The sequence below is a fragment of the Rhamphochromis sp. 'chilingali' genome (genome assembly GCF_963969265.1).
Source record: "Rhamphochromis sp. 'chilingali' genome assembly, chromosome: 20".
NCBI classification, from domain to species: domain Eukaryota; kingdom Metazoa; phylum Chordata; class Actinopteri; order Cichliformes; family Cichlidae; genus Rhamphochromis; species Rhamphochromis sp. 'chilingali'.
In genome coordinates this window covers 1,188,957-1,198,333 of record NC_137947.1, presented here as the reverse complement: position 1 = coordinate 1,198,333, position 9,377 = coordinate 1,188,957, and the positions used below count along the sequence as shown (strand labels likewise).

General features: G+C 39.7%; 1 protein-coding gene across 1 annotated transcript in view; it reads left to right on the top strand.

Moving 5' to 3' along the window:
- The first annotated feature begins 1,072 nt into the window (after positions 1 to 1,072).
- LOC308388867 (bifunctional heparan sulfate N-deacetylase/N-sulfotransferase 2-like) overlaps positions 1,073 to 9,377 on the top strand; it is a 51,988-nt gene continuing 43,683 nt past the window's right edge. Inside the window, exon 1 of the mRNA XM_080869823.1 lies at positions 1,073 to 1,230. The gene's annotated coding sequence lies outside the window, so the exon portion shown is untranslated. The remainder of the gene's footprint in view (positions 1,231 to 9,377) is intronic.

Genomic DNA, 9,377 nt, shown 5'->3' with positions numbered 1-9,377 from the left:
ATGTGTGAAAATATATGGAATAAAAATAATAAAAATATTTTCGAAGCAACTTCAAGATTGATGACCAAGAACACTTTTTCTCAGTTTCTTAACCTTTACATTCATTATAGGTTCTAAGCATCACAATAGCTACAGATCCATGGATTGCACTAGTGTGTTGCTAAAAAAAAAAAAAAAGCATTTCCAGACTTTAACACAGCTAAAAAGTTCAGCAGTGCCCGCACCAAGACTGAAGCTGTTGTCACTCTTGAAGCTAATGAAATCCAGCACTGTGGCATTTCTCAGACTTCAGTAACCACCGAACAGAGAAAATGGAATGGTGGCATGCAAACAAAATTAATTGAGAAATCAGAAACCATTGCACAATACCTCACTGGTACCTCACTGGTAATTTTTCTTATACAGATGAGTCATTATTTCTGTAACATTATTTAATTCCAGAGGTTTTTAAGTTTGTTTTTGTTTTGTTTTTTGCACTTATTGACTTGCAAAAGCCTATATGACATTTTTTATTTCACCATTCATTAACCGCACAGAAAAGGCATCTTTTAAATATGTTAAAATTTTCTTTAAACAAAACAGTATTATTAAAATTCTTCATGACTGGGCCAAGTGTCCTCTTTTTTGGAAATCAAAATATGGTCACCCTACCTATGGGGATCCATAAAGTATTCTGAATCGAATCTCAATCAAACTGTGGGTGAACAAATTAGATAATGTGATGATGATTACAGCAAAACAAAGGGTTCAGCATGTATATTATCAGATAGGTAATCGTTACTGAGGTGTTTTAGTGTAAGTAAGTAAGTAAAACGACAATATTCTTGTAACAAACTCGTTATGTTAGTGTTTTGCTTCTGCTCGCGGGTCACATCTGGGAACTTCACTGTGCTACACACCAGAAACAAAAACAAATCTATGTAACCTTTGTAGCTTCAGTTATTCAAAATAAAAGTGTGTCCACTCATTCGATATTTCCCGAATTGACAGGAAAACGGTTCTCTTTATTTGGTCTTCAGTCTACGAAAACAACTCTTGGATTAATAACGCGGGCCTTCAGATTGTAAACCCTCCCCCTGTGTGACGGATTTGGTTGACTCCAGGCCCCGGCAGAACCAAGATGGCTACCTGAGCACCGACGAAACGAAGTTCACTTTCTCACTGTAAATACTGAAGCTTGTTGTGCTTCTCCGCCATGGACGGATCACTGTGTGTGGACAATGAATACAGGTGAGCGTCACAGACATATTTTATGCTAAGGCCTAGGGGCTGAAGCCCGGTTGTCTGCAGGATTTTGAGTAGCTCTAATAGCCACAGCAGCTAACTGTGGGTACAAGTCATACCCGTAGTTAGGGGACTGGTGTTTGTACTGGGAATCCTTGTTAGCGGCTGGACAACTCAAGGATATACCTGCACTACAATGAGATAAAACCACCAGGAAGCCATGGTCAGGCCACGGTTTTATAGGTTAGACGTTTACCCAGACACACTGAACGCTGTTCTTAGCTAAGCTAACGTTAGCGAGCTTTGCGCATGCACTCAGCAGGCTAAAGAGTTAGTTTGCTGCCGTGCTGCTTTTCAAATGTCCTCCTTCATGTAATATAGTGTGGTGAATCCGACAGGTATGTGCACTGAGAAGGCACCCTTGTGTCTGGTTTACTGCCAAGTCCCATATTTTCACTAGTGTAACGTGAAGTAGACCAGATGTTGCACAGCGACAGAGGTGCTGTCGACACCAGGTTGGATGTTTTGGTCGTTGCCAAATAACCCGAGCTGTTCGGATTACACTAATAGCCGCAGCATTGCAGACTCGGCGCTCTTTGAACCCCTTTCGCCGACTCTACTTTACAAATACATATGATTTAATATCAAATTAAATTAAATGATCTAGAACGCGGCCTGAGAAAGGGTTGATCAGACTACTTTATCGTTGTCATCTCCACTCCAGACCATCACCATTTTAGGACCATCTTAATACAGTATATATTGTTTATATATATAGTTACACAGTGACAAATTTTTAAGCTTTGCTTCTCTACACCACCATAATGGATTTCAAATCTAACGATGAAGATGTGGTAAGTCCAAACCTTGAGCTTAAATTCAAAGGATTTAACAAAAGTAATGCATTAACTGTTTAAGAATTGCAGCCATTTTTTTTTACACAGACTCGATATTCAGAAGCACAAAAGTAATCAGAAATACACTGTTGAAAAAAATAACAGGAACACTTTGAAAAAACATCCGATCTCTATGGGGAAAAATATGTTGGATCTCTTTACTGATATGGACTGGGTAATGTATTAGGAATGAAAAGCTTCCATGTGGTTTGATGGAAATAAAACTAATCAGCTGGAGATGGCTGAATTCAAAGACACCCGAAGACACTCCGTAAATCGAAGTGAAAAACAAATTGCTTTGACTTGTTCATTTTGCTGAGAAACTAGAAGAGCAGGCATGGTGCGTTTCCGCCTTTGAGATGCTCTGGAGGACTTTACTGCTGCCATGCTGCCACCTTCAGTTGCTGTTTGTTTGTTTGTTTGTGTCTCTGTCTTCAGTTTTGTCTTCACTAACTAAAGCATTCTCTATTTGGGCTGAGACAGCCTTGGTCTTTGAAAAATACTCAGGTTCCTCTTAGTTGCCTGGAGAATCTCTTGGGTTCTTTTTGTAGTATTCGTTGCATCACAATCTATTTGCAGTTTTATAGCTTTTGGCTGAATCTGATCAAAGTATAGCCCCTACACGCCACAGTAGCCCTTTTTCTATTAGTACCTACTTGGGTCGACAGGACCCGACTCAGACCAACTGGTTTGCCATTACGACCCAGTAGTACCTTGTTTGCTGGGGCAGGGCAAACCTTGGGGCAGGGATAGTGCAGTAGGTAGAGTGGTGGCCCCATGATCGGAAGGTTGGGGGTTCCCTACACACTGCTCCTTGGGCGCCCAATGGCTGCCCACTGCTTCACTGAGTGAATGGATTAAATGCAGAGAGGAATTTCCCCGTGGGGATCAATAAAGTATACATTAATATTACCTTGTTTGTGTGCTTGTCGTCATAGCAACGTGTCTGCGCATTGCAGGGTCCCAGGAGAAGCTGGGACCCTGTTTACTAGAAGGTTTTAAAATTTCTGTACTTTTAGGTGACAGGAGACATGTGGCCTGGTCAAAACACAGAGAGCTGCACTCTAAAAGATCTTTAAACATAGTAAACATACCTTGTGTGCCACAGACTGCTCCCAAACACGAGGGGACAAGTAATACCTCTAAAACACTTAAGTTGGCTTTATTAAACATTAGATCTCTAGCTGGGAAAACATTTTTAATTAATGATTTAATCACTGAGCACAGCCTTGATTTTATGTTTTTAACTGAAACTTGGTTGGACCAAAGTAACAGTGGAGCTGTTCTCATCGAGACGACCCCTCCTAACTACAGTTTTATCAGTGAGGTCAGGGCGAGCAGGAGAGGAGGAGGGGTTGCTGTCTTATTTAATGAATCATTTCAATGTAAGCAGCTATCTCCTGGAAGTTTTCAGTCTTTTGAATATGTGGCTTTACAGCTGAAGGCCCCATCCAAAGTTGTGTTTCTTAATGTTTACAGGCCTCCCAAATAGAGCAGGGCGATATGGCCAAAAATATTTATCACGATATATATTTGAAAATTTGCGATAACGATATAACCGACGATATAATTGATGCGAGACAAAATACAACTCCACAACATTACTAGCGCAAAAAGACAACCTTCCATTTATTTTCACTTAAACAAGAAGCTGGTTTTTATGTACATTAAAGCTTTATAAAAATTTAACAGTGCAAATGCAAATTCCTTGCTGAAAGTTTAACCAAAAGGCATTTCCAGTAGAAATGGGCTGACATATCCTGAGCATAACCATGTATAATATCCACTGAAGTTAAAAAGAGGTGCTTTGCAACATTAAACTGCAGTGTGCAGTACGTATTTTTCGCACCATAAGGTGCACGGGATTATAAGGCACATTAAGCGAAACAAAGCAGTCAGATAAATCAAACTTTATTAAACTCATTCTTCTTGCTTCCTCCACTTCTGTACCATTGATTCATTAATGTTGAATTCTCTGGCAGCTGCTCTATTCCCATGTTGTTGCAGTATATTAATGACTAACCTCGTATTGTGGATGGATTATCTCAGTTGTTCTCCTGACTGAAGTTTGGTCCGTTTACAGCATCCTGCCATGCGATTGCATTTGTTTCTAACCATGAAGAACCTTCACGTTAACTTTTATAAGTGGAAAAGTGTTAGTGTTCGTCCTCCAGCTTCACTGTTTATGTTATGCTAACATAGCTGTGTCGCTAGCGATCACGTAGCACATCATTATATACCAGCTAGCCCAACTTCAGTAACCCTACAAACGTCACTGCTGTTTAGTTTCCTGTCTTCATTTATGTTGGAAGTGATAGCAGAGCTGTACGTTTGATTTTTTTCAGAAATCTCTCAGTCAGAACATGCAATATCATGCTTAGGTAACTAGCGAAACTAGCGAGCTAAATTCCACTAGCTTCCTGCTAACTTCTAACTCCGTTAAATGTAATAACTTTTGTTTTCATGGATGCCTGGAAGTTAAACTTTATAGTTACACCTGGTAAAGCAGCAATGCTGATCGTTTTATTAAAGATGAAAGAATTTAGACAGTTTTTAACTCTCAGTGATGCTGCAGTGTTGTTTGACCTGAAGTATACGGAGTTTAGGACCCAGATTACTCCCAGATTTAAGAGCATCTTAGTCCGACAAATACGACAATAACAACGGCCGCTTGCATGTTCTGCAAAAAAATGTGCTTTGTTGTGTATCTGACGGACAAACACCAAACCAGTTCCACATCACGGAAGTTGCACCATTTTTTACAAACCAATTCTGGTTCATCTGTTTCACTCAACAATCGGCCATGTGCGTATGAAAACAAAGGCACTGCGCATGCGTGTTTTACTCCCATTCTATCGCGATATTTCATTTTCCTATCGTTGCCTAACATTATACCGGTATTACCGTGAACGGTATAATATGGCCCAGCCCTACTCCCAAATACTGCACAGACTTTTTTAATGACCTTAGTGAACTGCTGTCTGTGATCTGTGTTGATTTTGACTGTGTAATTATTGCTGGGGATTTTAACATTCATGTGGACAACCCTCAGGACAAAGGGACTAAAGACCTGAGTAACACTCTGGGCAACTTTGGGCTGACTCAGCATGTAACAGAGGCCACACATAATAGAGGACACACTCTTGACCTACTGATCTCCAAAGGCCTGAGCATTTCAAAGGTTACTGTGTCTGATGTGGGCCTGTCTGATCATTACTGTGTTTTCTTTGAAAGTAAAATCTCAGCCCACACAAATATATCAACAACAGTGATCACAAAACGGTGTATAACTGAACACAGTAGTGCAATTTTTAACCAGGTCTTCCCATTAACACCTGACCTGCCCAGAGGGTCAGTCAATGAGCTCGTCAATAGCTTCAATGCTAACATGTTAAATGTAATGGACACTATTGCTCCCATTAAGGTGAAGGTTATCTCTGGAAGGAAAAAGTCTCCATGGAGAAACTCCACACTGGTGAAAAATGAAAAAAGAGAGTGTAGGAAAGCTGAGCGCAGATGGAGAAAAACAAACCTCCAGGTTCATTATGACATTTATAAAGAGAAACTTCACAATTATAATTTACAACTGAGGAATGCAAGGAGGTCCTACTTCTCTGACATCATCACTAAAAACAGCCATAATGCTCGGGTCTTATTTTCTACAGTAGACAGGCTAACAAACCCTCCTGTGTCAGTGGCAGCTGAACTTCATTCGACCATGGCCTGCAATGACTTTGCCAAATTCTTCACAGAAAAAATCCAAAAAATTAGACAAGCAATTGGTACATCAACAGCAGATCCAGGATATGTACTGTGTCCACCAAAAAACTGTTTAAACACCATGAAACAGTTTCAACCTATTAACAGCAAAGACCTGGAGGACATCTTAGGTCAACTGAACTCCTCCTCCTGCTGTTTAGATGTCCTGCCAACAAGTTTTTTCAAAAAGGTCTCAAAGACTTTAGAGTCAGACCTGTTACAGATCGTCAACTTTTCTTTATTATCAGGTGTGTTTCCAGAATCACTAAAAACTGCTGTAATCAAACCTATACTGAAAAAGGACAATCTTGACAAGACACAAATGAACAACTACAGGCCGATCTCAAATCTCCCGTTTTTAAGTAAGATCATTGAAAAAGCAGTTTCTCAACAGCTCAGTTACTTCTTAAAACAGAATAATTGCTACGATGCCTTCCAGTCAGGTTTTAGACAGAACCACAGCACTGAAACCGCTCTGACCAAAGTGTTTAATGACATATGTCTGAATACAGACAGTGGAAAAATGTCAGTCTTAGTTTTACTGGATCTCAGTGCAGCATTTGATACAGTTGACCACAACATATTACTCAAACGACTGGAGAACTGGACAGGTCTTTCAGGAACTGTACTAAACTGGTTCAAAACATACGTAGAAAACAGGAAATACTTTGTATCAATAGGTAACTTCACATCTGAGCAGACAAGTATCACATGTGGAGTTCCCCAAGGTTCCATCTTGGGACCCCTTCTGTTTAACATCTACATGCTCCCACTGGCACAGATTATAAACAACAACAAAATAAACTATCACAGCTATGCAGATGACACACAAATATATATCACAATGTCACCAGGAGACCGAGGCCCTGTACAGGCTCTTGGTAAATGCATTGAGGAAATCAATGACTGGTTGTGCCACAATTTTCTCCAGCTAAACAAAAACAAAACTGAGGTAATAGTCTTTGGCGCCAAAGAAAAACGATTACAGGTCACCAGAGAACTTCAATCTATACATCTAAAAACCACAAACCAGGCGAGAAATTTGGGTGTAGTGATGGATGCAGACCTAAACTTAGAAAAACACATTAAGACAATAACAAAGTCAGCTTACTATCACCTCAAGAATATATCAAGGATAAAAGATCTGATGTCTCAACAGGACCTGGAAAAACTAGTCCATGCATTCATCTTTAGTAGGCTTGATTACTGTAACAGCATCTTTACAGGTCTACCTAAAAAATCAGTCAGACAACTACAGCTCATTCAGAACTCTGCTGCTCGAGTCCTCACTAAGACCAAAAAAGTGGACCACATCAGTCCAGCTCTGAGGTCTTTACACTGGCTGCCTGTCCGTCAGAGGATAGACTTTAAAGTTCTGATGCTGGTCTATAAAGCTCTGAATGGTTTAGGACCAAAATACATCAATGACCTCCTGACCCAGTATGAACCTTCCAGATCCCTCAGGTCATCTGGATCCGGTCTTTTATCAGTTCCCAGAGTCAGAACCAGACACGGAGAAGCTGCATTCAGCTTTTATGCTCCTTATATCTGGAACAAACTCCCAGAAAGCCTCAGATCAGCTGAAACACTCAGTTTATTTAAATCCAGGTTGAAGACTCACCTGTTCTCAGCTGCATTTGAATAAAGCACCAAATCCACACTTTAAGCTTAAATGTCAAAACTTACATTTAACTACTGATTTTATCTACTGTTCTGATTTTATCTGTTTTGATTTTATATACTGTTGTTTGTTGTTTGTTTGTTAATTAGTTAGTTTATTTGCTTGTTTTAATCAATTTTAAATCATGCTTTTTATTTGTTCTTGTTTCTAATGTCTCTGTAAAGCACTTTGAATCACCTTGTTGTTGAATTGTGCTATACAAATAAACTTGCCTTGCCTAATATGCTACACAAACACTAGAACAAAGGTGGATGTTGAAGCGACCTGCTGCTCTGTCTGTAGCTTTTCGTCACACTCGTGGGGGTCACGGCGTTGTTTTTTTTTTTGTAGCCATTCCCTTTGTTGCTGAGTTTAAAAAATGGCGGTTATGATTTTCTTGAGCTGAGACACTCATGACTAATCAGACACTACTAACCACCCAATCAATGCCATGCAGTCTGACGACGTCACATTTTAGTACCTGTTTTAGTCACTTGAAACCCCAGCCGAGCAGGTACTAAAAAAAGTACCAGGTACTACGACCTGATGGAAAATCCTGAAAACTGTGGTGAACCGTGCCGAGTCAATCCGAGGAGGTACAAACGGAAAAGGGGCTAATGCATCCTGATACTTCTGCTAGCAGTCATGTCATGGCCTGGTTCCACTGGCAGACACATACACTATGGCATAACATTCGCAGGTGATGATGTACTCGTGGGGTTATGGTTGAGGTCATTACCTATGCATTCCTATGCGTTCCTTATCTTCCCTCTATATATTTTTAACACTGTCTTGCAGATTTATCCTATTTTTCTGCTTTTTATCTCCCAGAGTTGTGCAGGCTCTCTCAGACATGTTGTGATGAAGTCTTATTTGGTCTTTCTGTTTCTAAATGTTATTTGTGGTTTGGTCTGTGGCAAAGCCAATGTATTCCCCTTCATTTGACAAAAATATTCCTACTTCCATAATGTTGTAAAGGGTTTTTTCTTAACAGTGGAAATTATTCTGCAATCATCCCCTTTAGTAGTTTTCTGTGCTCCTTCAGACCTTTTGGCATTGATGATCTAGCCAGTGCATTCATGCACCACATCACTTCTAAATGAACCTACTGTATCTGAGACGGAGGGTTATTTGGGTTAATGTCAGCTTTCTTCACTTGCATGGCCATCACTTTGGGATCTTTTAATGAGAGCTTCAGTGGAAAGCTGTTCAAGCTTAAAACTTGCAATCCACTGCAGATCTTTTATTTGCTTTATTTGTCATCTGGCTGTGAGAACTGTTTAACATTCAGTTGTCTAGTGTCTTTTGACTGTCTGAAAATGCGAGCCTGTTAATTCATCATTTTGGTTTAGTTTTTGGATTTAAGCAGAAAGTGTACTGTCGTCTGATTTTGATTGTTTGAATTAAAATTCTCTGAATTGTCACTGTCAAAATACTTATGGACCTAATTGTATGTTTCAGTCACTCAGAGTAGCAATATTTTAACATAGAGGGTCAACCTGATGGGGCACAACAACACTGTTCCACTTCAGAATGAATCTACTATCAAACGGTGACTGCAGTTTTGTATTTTAGGAAACATTTTTTCCCCTCATACTATAAAGTTATTTTGTGGTAAAATTTAAATGATGAGTGAGCCGGCTATAAAAGCTGATTTTCCCTTTGTAAGGTTCCCCTCTGAAGTCTCACTTGTTCATTTCTCTTCTTGAATGGCTATACAATTAGTGGTGTGCTGTAAGCACATGCCTAATTTTGTCCTGAGAATATATTCCTGATGTTTGTGATAAGACTTGATAATTAAGAGGAAGGCCCTGGGGTGATTTTCATGAAGAGAAAGT